General features: G+C 38.4%; 1 long non-coding RNA gene across 1 annotated transcript in view; it reads left to right on the plus strand.

Annotated features, from left to right (window-relative positions):
- The window catches only part of LOC132145144 (uncharacterized), a 21,138-nt gene continuing 6,543 nt past the window's right edge, over nt 1-14,595 (plus strand). Inside the window, exons 1-2 of the long non-coding RNA XR_009434441.1 lie at nt 1-143; nt 776-1,000. This is a non-coding gene — a long non-coding RNA (uncharacterized LOC132145144). The remainder of the gene's footprint in view (nt 144-775; nt 1,001-14,595) is intronic.

Here is a 14,595-nt window from a genome sequence, read left to right on the forward strand (position 1 = left end):
TAACGCCTGCGCGGTCTCAGTCTGAAGCTGTTTTCTTGGCGCGGTTCAGTGTCTTGTGGATGCCGCAGGTGACATCCGCCCATTCAGCGCACAGAACAGACGCGAGTCCGTGACCCATCACACCTCCTCACCAGCCAAAAAGGGTATAAACATCGCTCACAGACAGCACTGAGGCTCCTGAAAAACATCACCCTCACAGCAAACGCGAGGTTATTCTTAGTGATACACTTGTCAGCGAGTGTCTCTTTCAATACTGCAAGTGGTTGTAAGAAGAAATGTAACAAAACGGCATCTGTGAAGGGTTTGGCAGCTTTCAGTCAACTGTTTTGTTCAGCACTACCTTTATTACTAAATATTTAAAAGCATGATTGGCCATACAAATGGAACTAAAGTAGAAGAAGAAAATGCATCTATTTAAGACATCAATTCAATTTAGTAGTTCTGCACAGCAATCTAATATACTCAACTTGTCTGTCTATCTGTCTGTCTGTCTGTCTCACTATCTATCTATCTATCTATCTATCTATCTATCTATCTATCTATCTATCTATCTATCTATCTATCTATCTATCTATCTATCTATCTATCTATCTGTCTGTCTGTCTGTCTGTCTATCTGTCTGTCTGTCTGTCTCTGTCTATCTGTCTGTCTGTCTGTTTATCTATCTATCGTTCTATTGTTCTATCGTCTTTTCATTCTGTGTATGTCGGGACAGTTATGACTGTGATTCTTTTGGTAATGGTTGTGTCTCTTTGCTGCCTGGGTGTTTGCGTAGGAGTACGTGTTCAGTGAGAGGAACGTACACCAAGCGCAGTGGGAAAAAAGCAAGTTGGCCGTTCACAGTGTTTGAGACTGCCAGTCCCCGGCTCTCCAGCTCAGGAAACCTGTGATCCAGCAGAGAGCAGTTGGCAGACACAACAGAACAGGCTGCACTGAGACGGAGGGGGTGATGGAGCGAGTGAGGGTGTGAGGAGAACAACTTACAGAATGAGATGAGAAGGTGAAGGTCGGGCTCGGGGCAGGGACACAGCTCTTAAAAACATTCTGCAGTGGCGTCAGGCTGTAAAATGTTTTTTTTTCCAACTGTGAACTTTGTTTTGAGAATGTGGATGCTTCTGTGGTGAAATCACTGAGAGAACGTGGAGAAATAGTGACCACCGGCAGCTGAATTAGAGGAGGGGTTGCTGGGTTTGGTGAGGAGCGCTACAGGTGCAGACTGGTCAGCCGTTGACCTTAATGGTGCATTAAATCCAGATGCTTAAATAGCTTACATGCTTAAACCCTGGTCCCCTGCCACCACCCATGGAGAAGAGATCTGCTCTCTGAGTCTGAGTGTGTGTCTGTGTGTTTGGGGTAGGCTTACTTAGCTGCACTTTGGTCCAAATTATCCACATACGTGCAATAAATTGGACAAAGGCTTATTTTGAGGACACACACACACAGATATATGGGGGTATGTTTTTATTTTATTTTTCGTTCTGAGAAGAAAAAAAAACTTATGACCAAGGCTGCATATACTGTTTTTTTGATTAAAAATACAGTGGAACTATAATATTGTAAAATAGAATTACAATTTAAAATATCTATTCTAATTCTATTCTTTAAAAAATTGCCTTTTTAGACTATTAATTTACTAACTGCTTGTTTTCTTTAAAAAAAAAACTAATACTATAGCCACCCTTTTCTTTTTCTATGCTATCCGTTTTCTTTTTATTTATTATATAATAAAAAAAAAATTGCTACTTGTACTGGGTTAAGCTAACTGAGAATAGCACTTACATATCATTGCTCTTTTGTTGATATATATATTAAATGAAAATGTAAAATAAGTTTTCTATTTGAATGTATTTTAAAATGTAATTTATTTCCATGATGGTGAAGCTGAATTTTCAGCATCATTATTCCAGTCTTCAGTGTCACATGTTCCTTCAGAAATCATTCTAATATGCTGATTTGCTGCTCACTTTTCTTGTTGAAAACAGTTGTACTGATTAATATTGTGTGCTTCAGGCTTCCTTGATGAAAGTTTACAAGAAAAGCTGAAAATGTACCTCCATTCAGGGTTAAAGAAAGCACAGTGAACAGTCCATGGCTCCAGTGCGAGCCTCTTGGATGGGGCAGACGAAATATGATTTAAAGGGAACAATTACAGATAAGTGTGTTTATGAGTGAGAGAGAGAAAGAGAGGGAGGAAGACAATAGCGCCTGACTCAAAAAAACAGGAACCCTCTGTTTCCTGTGCCTGAGATCTCAGTCTCAGTCTACTCTCTTTTCACACACACACACACACACACACACACACACACACACACATACACACACGATCAGAGTGAGAGACTGACCATTCATGCATCGACATTCTATTTTGTTGTACAACCCGAATTCCGGAAAAGTTGGGACGTTTTTTAAATTTTAATAAAATGAAAACTAAAGGAATTTCAAATCACATGAGCCAATATTTTATTCACAATAGAACATAGATAACGTAGCAAATGTTTAAACTGAGAAATTTTACACTTTTATCCACTTAATTAGCTCATTTAAAATTTAATGCCTGCTACAGGTCTCAAAAAAGTTGGCACGGGGGCAACAAATGGCTAAAAAAGCAAGCAGTTTTGAAAAGATTCAGCTGGGAGAACATCTAGTGATTAATTAAGTTAATTGATATCAGGTCTGTAACATGATTAGCTATAAAAGCTTTGTCTTAGAGAAGCAGAGTCTCTCAGAAGTAAAGTTGGGCAGAGGCTCTCCAATCTGTGAAAGACTGCGTAAAAAAAATTGTGGAAAACTTTAAAAACAATGTTCCTCAACGTCAAATTGCAAAGGCTTTGCAAATCTCATCATCTACAGTGCATAACATCATCAAAAGATTCAGAGAAACTGGAGAAATCTCTGTGGGCCAAGGCTCATTTAAAATGGACTATTTCAAAGTGGAATAGTGTTTTATGGTCAGACGAGTCCAAATTTGACATTCTTGTTGGAAATCACGGACGCCGTGTCCTCCGGGCTAAAGAGGAGGGAGACCTTCCAGCATGTTATCAGCGTTCAGTTCAAAAGCCAGCATCTCTGATGGTATGGGGGTGCATAAGTGCATACGGTATGGGCAGCTTGCATGTTTTGGAAGGCTCTGTGAATGCTGAAAGGTATATAAAGGTTTTAGAGCAACATATGCTTCCCTCCAAACAACGTCTATTTCAGGGAAGGCCTTGTTTATTTCAGCAGGACAATGCAAAACCACATACTGCAGCTATAACAACAGCATGGCTTCGTCGTAGAAGAGTCCGGGTGCTAACCTGGCCTGCCTGCAGTCCAGATCTTTCACCTATAGAGAACATTTGGCGCATCATTAAACGAAAAATACGTCAAAGACGACCATGAACTCTACAGCAGCTGGAAATCTATATAAGGCAAGAATGGGACCAAATTCCAACAGCAAAACTCCAGCAACTCATAGCCTCAATGCCCAGACGTCTTCAAACTGTTTTGAAAAGAAAAGGAGATGCTACACCATGGTAAACATGCCCCGTCCCAACTATTTTGAGACCTGTAGCAGAAATCAAAATTGAAATGAGCTCATTTTGTGCATAAAATTGTAAACTTTCTGAGTTTAAAAATTTGCTATGTTATCTATGTTCTATTGTGAATAAAATATTGGCTCATGTGATTTGAAAGTCTTTTAGTTTTCATTTTATTAAAATTTAAAAAACGTCCCAACTTTTCCGGAATTCGGGTTGTACAAATTGCATAAAGGAATTGCTTTATCTGTTAAAAGGCATTATATTAGTGGTACTTTCTGAAGCAGGTATTTTGCTCATAGGATCAGGAATTTGAACACACCCAAACCCTAAGAGTCAATGTGATTTATTTTTCTTTGCAGTAATGTGCCCTGATGAATCATTCACAAGAAGACTAGGAACATGCATGAAGAAAGCAACTTAGACCGATTTTGGGTAGTGCTGCATGATAGTGCTCGGCTAGTTGCAGAGAGATGTGTTTAATATTCTTACCTGGTGCAGTAAAAAAAGAAAATCAAAGACTCAATAAATCACACATCACACCCCAGCAACTGCATAGCAACATGCTGAAACACTCAAAACACCATACATTTCTTTCAAAATGTGAATTATTTTTTTTTTTTATAAATATTTAATTTGGCCGCTGTTAACGTTTTTCAATATTTTAACTGATCTAACATATGTACACAGATGTGATTTTGATGGAATGTTTCTACGCTATTCAGACTCAACTGGCAGGATCTGCCGTCATTTTCCAGTATCTGTGTATGTTGGAGGAATGGTCCCATTATTCTTGTCTTCAGTCTGAAAAGTGTTTCTCAGTTAGACTCAGTCCTGGCCAAATCCTGACACGGTCAGTCAAGATGTCTTAGCGGTGTGTTCTTGGTCTAAGCTTTGATCTCCTACAGTGGGCTTTTAGGCATTTTGTTGCTAGTTTTTCATACAAGTCAAACGCTTCATTAATGAAGACAACTGAGCAAGGGACAGCCGTACTCATAAATATTCACAGTATGGAGGAAATATAAAGGCATACATTCTAATCTGACATTCAGTGCTTAAATACAAAGTCAGAAGGTGTATGCGAGTCTAAGCAAGGGATTTGTGCCCTTCCTGTCAAAGTCCACCTGTTTCTGCTTCTGCGGTGGAAAAAGAACAGAGAGACAAAAAGGGTGGAAAGAAAGACATATGGAAACAGGAATGTGCTTTTCTCAATCCCCATGTCAGCAGTTCTATGGTCTATTTTAGAATCCCACCATGCATCTGTTTCTGCACAATTCAACATCATAAGCAAAACATCTCATATGAATTGTTTTTTTCATATATATATATATAATTCATCAAAAATGACAGTGACAACTGTTAAAAAAATATTTAAAAAATGTAATAAATGCTGTTTCTTTTAACTCTATACTCTTACAAAACCATATCACAGTTTCCATAAAAATATTAAACAGGGGCAATAATAAGAAATGTTTCTTGAGCACCAAGCCAGCATATTAGAAGGATCATGTGACACTGAAGACTGGAGTAATGATGCTGAAAATTAAGCTTTGCCATCAAAGGAATAAACTGCATTCTAAAATGTATTCAAATAGAAAACAGTTATTGTAAAAAAAAAAATAAACTCACATTATTATTATTTTTTTACTGGATTTTTCATCAAATAAATGTACCCTAGATTAGCCTGAAAGGCTTCTGTCTAAAATATTAAAAAGAAAAATATATATTTTAAATAAATATGAAAAAAGAAATATAAATCATATTATAGCCTAAATAAAATATGAAAAAGTATAAATACAAATAAAAAATATAAATACATTTACATTTACATTTACATTTATTCATTTAGCAGACGCTTTTATCCAAAGCGACTTACAGATGAGGACAGTGGAAGCAATCAAAAACAACAAAAAGAGCAATGATATATAAGTGCTATAACAAGTCTCAGTTAGGTTAACACAGTACACCTAGCATGGGATTTTAAATAATATAATATAAAGAAAACAGATAGAATAAAAAAAGAATGGAGCAAGCTAGTGTTAGAGGTCTTTACACATACACACACACACACATAAAATTGCATAATTAATGAAAAAAAAATAGAATATAAAAATATTAGAGAGGTAGTTAGATTAAAAAAAAATAGAATTAGAATAGTGAGTGTTAAAGTTAGAGGGTCAAATAAAGATGGAAGAGATGTGTTTTAAGCCGATTCTTGAAGATGGCTAAGGACTCAGCTGCTCGGATTGAGTTGGGGAGGTCATTCCACCAGGAGGGAACATTTAATTTAAAAGTCCGTGAAAGTGACTTTGTGCTTCTTTGGGATGGCACAATCAAGCGACGTTCACTTGCAGAACGCAAGCTTCTAGAGGGCACATAAGTCTGAATTAATAAATTTAGGTAAATGGGTGCAGAGCCAGTGGTAGTTTTGTAGGCAAACATCAATGCCTTGAATTTTATACGAGCAGCTATTGGAAGTGCAAATTGATAAACAGAGGTGTGAAATGTATTCTTTTTGGCTCATTAAGGAGCTTGAACAAGGAGTTGTGCAAAATGTTCCGAAAGAAAGGGCTTGATCTTCTTGATGTTGAATAAAGCAAATCTGCAGGATCAGCTGATCATCAATCATAACTCCAAGGCTTCTAGCTGTTTTTGAAGGAGTTATGGTTTATGTGCCTAACTTGATGGTGTAATTGTGATGAAACGATGGGTTTGCTGGAATCACAAGCAGTTCTGTCTTGGCAAGGTTGAGTTGAAGGTGATGGTCCATCATCCAGGAAGAAATATCTGTTAGACAAGCTGAGATGCGAATAGCTACCGTCGGATCATCAGGATGGAATGAGAGGTAGAGTTGAGTGTCATCAGCATAGCAGTGGTATGAAAAGCCATGTTTCTGAATGACAGAACCTAATGATGCCATGTAGACAGAGAAGAGAAGTGCTCCAAGAACTGAGCCCTGAGGCACCCCAGTAGTTAGATGTTGTGACTTGAACACCTCACCTCTCCAAGATACTTTGAAGGACCTATCTGATAGGTAAGACTCAAACCATTGAAGTGTGGTTCCTAAGATGCCTTTTGCCAGTAGGGTTGATAGGAAGATCTGGTGGTTAACCGTATCAAACCGTGCCTATCGCGGGACTGCCTGGTTTCGATCTGCTAAATAGTGAGGCATGGCCAAAGCCAGTGAAAGTACTTAATTAGCTGTTTAGAAAGCACTTGTCAGAAGAAACAGTCGAGCTACAGAGAAGGACAGCAGCTTGTGAGTGTTTTTGCCTTGTTTTCTCATCAGACTAGTGTGTGATCGTCATTGCTAGGAAAGTTTTTGTTTTAAATTGTGTGTGTCTTACCCTGGTTAATACGTGCTGAAAGTGGCGCTTGGTTTTGCGTTTGCCTATCGCGGGACTGCCTGGTTTCGATCTGCTAAATAGTGAGGCATGGCCAAAGCCAGTGAAAGTACTTAATTAGCTGTTTAGAAAGCACTTGTCAGAAGAAACAGTCGAGCTACAGAGAAGGACAGCAGCTTGTGAGTGTTTTTGCCTTGTTTTCTCATCAGACTAGTGTGTGATCGTCATTGCTAGGAAAGTTTTTGTTTTAAATTGTGTGTGTCTTACCCTGGTTAATACGTGCTGAAAGTGGCGCTTGGTTTTGCGGGACTGCCTGGTTTCGATCTCTACTATCACTAATAACACTCGGAGAGCACACTATGGACGTCGCAGGAAGGCCTGTCTGACAAACCTACGGCCTGTCTCTCTGACCTCTACTACTACGCTCTCTATTCCAGTTGGTCTCTGGAACTGCCAGTCTGCAGTTAACAAAGCAGACTTCATTTCTTCTCTTGCTACTCATTCCGGTCTCAACCTCATGGCACTGACAGAGACTTGGATCAAACCTGAAGATACTGCCACCCCTGCAGCCCTCTCCACTAATTTCACTTGTTCCCACACTCCTCGTACCACTGGGAGGGGTGGAGGGACAGGTCTCCTTATATCAAAAGAATGGAAATTTGATCTTCAGCCATCACCTACAGGTACTGGTTCATTTGAATCACATGCCATTACTGTAACCCACCCTGTTAAAATCCACTTTGTGGTCATTTATCGTCCCCCAGGTCAATTGGGAAACTTCTTGGAGGAGTTGGATGTGCTGCTATCAAACTTTCCTGAAGATGGTACTCCTCTGGTACTGCTTGGCGACTTCAACATCCACCTAGATAAACCCCAGGCTGCTGACTTCAAAACTCTGCTCTCCTCATTTGATCTCAAGCTAGTGTCTACTACAGCGACTCACAAATCAGGCAACCAACTAGACCTCATCTACACGCGCTGTTGCTCTGTGGACAATTCTTCAGTTGGTCCACTGCACACCTCAGACCACTTCCTCATTACTGCTAACCTAGCACTTACTCCTGAAGTGCCTCACACTCCAACGCAGGTCACCTTTCGACGGAACCTACGCTCACTCTCTCCATCTCGCCTATCTTCTGTGGTTTCATCCTCGCTTCCTGCACTCTCTCAGTTCTCTGCTCTGGACACGAACAGCGCTACGGACACTCTTTGCTCCACTTTAACATCTTGCTTGGACAACTTTTGCCCACTGTTGTCTAGACTAGCACGCACTCCCCCATCTGCCCCCTGGCTGTCTGAGGTTCTCCGTAAACATCGCTCTAAACTCAGGGCTGCAGAGAGGAAATGGCAGAAATCGAGAAACTCTACAGACCTCAGTGTGTATCAGTCTCTCCTCTCTTCCTTCTCTGCAAATGTCTTCACGGCTAAAACATCCTACTACCACAACAAAATTAACAGCTGTTGTGACGCTCGGACACTCTTCAAGACTTTCTCTTCTCTTCTTAATCCGCCGCCACCACCTCCTCCATCGACTCTTACAGCGGACGACTTTGCAGTTTTCTTCACAAATAAGACAAGATCCATCAGCGACAAATTCTCCACACCGCAGACTGAGGACAACTTCACAATGACCGACGCACACACTTTCTCATCCTTCTCCCCACTCTCAGAGATGGACGTCTCCAAACTTCTCCTGTCCTATCATCCTACTACTTGTCCACTTGATCCGATCCCCACTCATCTCCTTCAAGCGATCTCTTCTTCAGTCATACCTTCGCTTACTCGCGTTATCAACTCCTCTCTTCACTCTGGAACATTTCCCTCAGCATTCAAGCAGGCTCGGGTAAGCCCACTGCTCAAGAAAACAACTCTAAATCCAGCGCTTCTTGAAAACTACAGACCGGTATCCCTTCTTCCATTCATTGCAAAGACACTTGAGCGAGCTGTGTTCAACCAGTTTTCTATGTTCCTTGTACAGAACAACCTCCTGGACAGCAACCAATCTGGCTTCAAAAGTGGCCACTCAACTGAGACTGCTCTGCTCTCGGTTACTGAAGCCCTGCGACTAGCAAGAGCAGCTTCAAAATCCTCAGTACTCATCTTACTGGACCTTTCTGCTGCTTTTGACACTGTTAATCACCAGATTCTCCTGTCCACCCTCAGAAAGATGGGCATCTCTGGAACAGCACTCCTGTGGGTTAGGTCCTACCTCTCTGACAGATCCTTCAGTGTGTCTTGGAGGGGTGATGTTTCAAAGTCACACCACCTTGCTACTGGGGTTCCTCAAGGCTCAGTACTTGGACCACTTCTCTTCTCAATCTACATGACATCATTAGGATCTGTCATTCAGAAGCATGGGTTTTCTTATCACTGCTACGCTGATGACACCCAACTCTACCTCTCATTCCAACCAGATGACCCGACGGTAGCTGCTCGCATTTCAGCCTGTCTGAGGGACATCTCTAGCTGGATGAATGACCATCACCTTCAGCTTAACCTTACGAAGACAGAACTCCTGGTGATTCCAGCTAACCCATTGCTTCATCACAACTTCTCTATACAGCTGGGCTCATCAACCATTACTCCTTTGAGGACAGCTAGAAACCTAGGAGTTGTGATGGATCATCAGTTAAGCTTCACAGACCACATTGCTACAACTACCCGGTCCTGCAGGTTTGCCTTATACAACATTAGGAAGATTAGACCCTTCCTGTCAGAGCAAGCAACCCAACTTCTTGTCCAAGCTCTTGTTCTCTCCAGACTGGACTATTGTAATGCTCTCCTGGCGGGCCTTCCTGCATGTACTGTCAAGCCTCTGCAGTTGATCCAGAATGCAGCAGCGAGGGTTGTCTTCAATGAGCCAAAAAAAACTCATGTTACTCCTCTCCTCATCAGGTTACACTGGCTACCAGTAGCTGCTCGCATCAAATTCAAGGTACTGATGCTAGCCTACAAGACGACCACTGGCACGGCACCAACTTACCTAAACTCATTGGTTAAATCTTATGTGCCCTCCAGAAGTTTGCGCTCTGCAAGTGATCGACGCCTTGTGGTACCATCCCAAAGAAGTTCAAAATCACTCTCACGGACCTTTTCCTGGACTGTGCCCAGCTGGTGGAATGACCTCCCAATCTCAATTCGTACAGCTGAGTCTTTAATCATTTTCAAGAAACAGCTAAAGACTCATCTTTTTCGCCTGCACTTAACCAACTAACACTAGCACTTTTCCTTTTGTGATGAAATTGGAATAGGATGGAGCGGGCAAGTTGTAGGGTGATTAGAAAGGATGAGTTTTGAGACTTCTGCCTCAAAAAGTGAAGAGAAATATTTTTTTTTACATTTCAAAAAGACAAAAAATACACCACAATAGGGATTAAAAAATATATAATGAATTGACATAATGAATCATAGGACCACAAAATGTTCCAAGAAAATGTTGGATTTGTTTAGACAGGAAACATTACTTCCAGTTCTTGGCAGACGCATTTTATATTTAATGATTGGCTCACCATCAACATCTGTATAGAAATATTTCATCTGTCTCAGCAATATTTTTGTGTCCTGCTCTTTAAAAAAACATCCCTTTATGAAGGCTTGATTTTACCGAGCTGTGTTCAATTTCTAAAAGTATAACAGTTTTTAGAAAAACTGCATGTTTTGGTACCAACAGAACACATGGCGCAAAGTAAAAAAAAACTACAGAATCTTTCAAATAAAAAATTTGCGGCATTTCTTGTAATGCAATAGTTCATGTTTTGAACTGAAAAGACATTGAATTGCTAAAATATAAACATAAGATTCCTTACAGTGCATTGTTTCATATTCAGATAAATACTGCATTCAGAGACTTTGATTGTTCTTATTGTTTGTGTTTGGTGACTCTGAGGTCAATCACTGTGTTAGCAACAGTATAATGGCATACTACTGACATTTTGTTTGAAGTATGCATGCCATACATACAGCACGTCTGTATATAACTCTCAGATGACAAATTAAATTTGACCGTGCTTTCTAGCTGCAGTGCTCTAACCTCTGTTGAAAATTACACTGACATTGAAACTTTAAACCTGACTCGCATCCAGAAATATGACATCTGTAGGTTTGGTATTGAAATACAGTTTAACAGCTTACTAAAAATCAATCACTCTGCACACTGTGTACATTATTGTAAACTATTGTCACTGCATAAGTGCTACATGAGCTGAAGTCCTTCTGCTGTAGTGTAAAACAGGTGTACTTGAACCAGTCAAATGACAGTATGAAACTATTTTGTGCATGAAAGCGCTGAAGACCCCTAGAAACACTTTGAAGTCACAAATGTTTCAAATCGGTGTCATTCTGAGCTTACGAAAACATCTATGAAAGCATATGTTTGCATATTTGATCTCTGTTGGAGTCCCAGAGTGTCACCTGAGCATGTAAAATGCCCCAGAGAGCTGTATTATATTGTTATTGAATATAACTCGATATGACAGCATGTCTATTGAGAGCTCTTTTCTTCTGGTCATTCCACGCAGAACGAACAAAACTACAGCCTTCCTATATGACATACATTGACATGGGAAACGCTCAGGTTTTGAACAAATCCCTTTAAAAGGAACATCTCTCGCTCAGACGCTAAAAGCCAATCATCTGATTCCATTACTTACAGCTCTGGGTGAGCTTCATGCCAGGTCTCTGTCCCTCTCAAAACTCATGCCATGTCTGTGTGGTCCAGGGTTATGAAGCCTGCTTTTATAAAACAATAAACTAGGCACTGTCATATTTGTTTTAGCAAGAACAATTCTGGCCCATCCTCTTGTTTGAATTGGCATGAGCTCTCGCCATCCCAGAAAGTGACATTAAAATGGAAAAGGCAGAAGTGAAATGGAATGAACAGAAAAATCTTTGACCATAAACTATTCAGGAAAATATGTTAGTCAGTAATTTCAATGTGTTGGGGCATTTGGCCATTAAAAAAAAACAACTATTGTTATTTTTCATTTATTTAATTTTCAGTATTAGTTTTATTTATACTTTATATACAGTATGTGTATGAAAAATATTATGAATATTAAAAAATAAAAAATATAAATATTTAATTACAACAATACAATTTATTATTATTATTATTATTATTATTATTAAATGCATTGCATAGACATATAAATATATTAAAATGTAATATAAAAACTACACATGTAAATACTTAATTATGACATTCTGTTTATTATTATTATTATTAAAATTATGTTTGACAAATTTCATCATATGTGTGTGTGTGGAAATATTATGAAAATTAAAATGTAGGCTATTATAAAAATAAATATAAAATATCTCATAACAATTAGTATTGTTAATTATTATTACTAATATTATTCAAATTAGTTTTCGTAATATTTATTTGACCAATTTTATCATTTTATATATAAATATATGAAAATATTATGAATATTAAAAATACTATATATATACTATATAAATAAGTATTTAACTTAATTCTAACAATTAATACAATTGTTTATCTTTATTATAACATTTAATGTTCACATTTTCTACAAATGTTTGCATTTTTATATATGAATATATAAGTATATGAAACATATTATGAATAGTCTGAAATATTCTAAATATTTAAATCAATATATGGTTTTACATTACATTGTTTATTATTATTATTATTATTATTATTATTGCATTTAATTTGAATACAATTTTAATATTTGGCCTGTAAATTAAGTCAAGCCATTTAAAAGTCTATAAATCTTTAGCAGGTTTTCAGTATATTTTTGCAGCCAATAGTTGAACACATTAGATTGTATCTCTCATTAACTACATGTACAGTTAACTTGCTCCCATAACCAAACCCAAACTGATAGCATGCATAAACGCACAGTGTACCAAAACCCCATTTATCCTGGTCTGCCTGTCATGCCCTTTTAAATACAGCTATTGACATCATAGTTAATTGGCACATGCTGGGCAGACAGTTATTTCTAGCATCAGTTTGCACACAGGACTGCAACAGACATCGGTTTTAATGAGCTTATGTAGGACGGACCGTTGTGTCCTCCATAGGAGTTTACCAATGCTTTACTTTGAAAATGGAAGAAAACTGGCACAAAGAACACCTTTGTAAAATCTGTCTTGAGTCAGACTTGTTCTCATGATGGGATCTGATTGGTTGACAGTTGCGTTCAGTGTTTGTTTTGGTGCTGTGACCCAGAGTTGAACTGAAATGCCCTCTGATGAACTGATTCAAAAGAAACAGTAAATATGACAAGCATTAATAATGGCGGAGTGATTTAAAACGTTTAATAAATTCAGTCTTTAGCTGTGAGGCCATAAGCAGTCTCTGTAAACAGTACTGAGTGTGAGTTTGAACTGTTCTTCCCTTCAGGACAAAAGCGTCTGTGTCTTCTGTAAGGTATGAAGGATGGAAAAAGGTCAGCGGAGTTGAAGTAGACAGTCTCCGTCAAGGTCAAATGTGTTTATAGAAATAAATAATGATTGATGGTTTATTGTTCAAGCTGTCTAAAAAATGTTCAAGAAGTAGTTTGTCAAAAAATGAAACCTTCCTGTCATTCCAAACTTTTTCTGTCGTAAACAATTTTTTTTTTTTATTAAGGATATATTTTAGTTTTATTGGGTTTATTTCCTTAGTTGACCTGTATATGTGTGACCCTAGAGCTTTATTGACTTTCTTCGCTTCTCTTCCTCCCTCCTTTCTTGCATCTGTCAACCTTTGACCTTTAACCCAACAGGAGTGTCAAGGAGGAGAAATGAAGCATGTGTTGACCGTGAAACAGATACCATCACTATTTTCTCTCTCTCTCTCTCTCTTATTTTCTCTCCTATATAAAGGTCAACTGTTCTGACCTCTCCAGCTTCATCTTATCCCTGTCTCCATCTGCTTTCGATCTCTCTACTGATGTTTATCTGTCTCACTTTCTGTCATTTCGTCCTTCTCCCCTAGACCAGTCTCCCCCCTCACTGTTTACTTGTTTATCTCTTTTTGTCTTTCTGTCCCTGATTCATTCTATCTTTTAGTGACCATTCATTATAGTGATGTATGCACAGCTGTTCTTGAAGGCGCGCGCTAGAAAACGTGTTTTCCTTACAAACCCCCTGTTGACAGTGTCTCACCTCGCCTTTTCACTTTTCATGGGATCTGGAATTTTTACAGCCATGTGTGTTTGACAAGTGCTCAAGTGCACATCTTACTCATTATATAGTACAATAATATTATAAATGTAAATAAAAATATTTAGATAATATAATTTTTATTTATGTTTAATATTTATTTTATTAATTAATAATATAAAATGTAATATAAACTGTTTTGTAATAATATATATATACAGACACACACACCCACACACACATAAATTGTATATAATTGTTTTTAATTTAAAACGTTTTTTTTTTTACACAATTACACATATTTAAACTATCACAGCCTCATAAAACCTGTTCTTATATCCTTGTGCACCACTGAATGATTCCTGTTATTTTACACCATGGGAACAGCGTTAACCAACTCGCAGTGAGTTATGGGCTCACATTAGACGTCTGTCTGAGGTTACACCTTTACTCCATCAGCAACCAAAATCTGTTATGTTTAACACTCTATGAAACAACTGTTCAGCAAAATCAAAATACAGGTAAATAGCAATACAAATAAGGATATACATTTAATGCTGTTTTTAGACTGATGTTTCTGCCTCAACAGGTTCTTTAACTCTGTGCTGTATAAC

Source organism: Carassius carassius, chromosome 8, assembly GCF_963082965.1.
Source record: "Carassius carassius chromosome 8, fCarCar2.1, whole genome shotgun sequence".
NCBI lineage: Eukaryota > Metazoa > Chordata > Actinopteri > Cypriniformes > Cyprinidae > Carassius > Carassius carassius.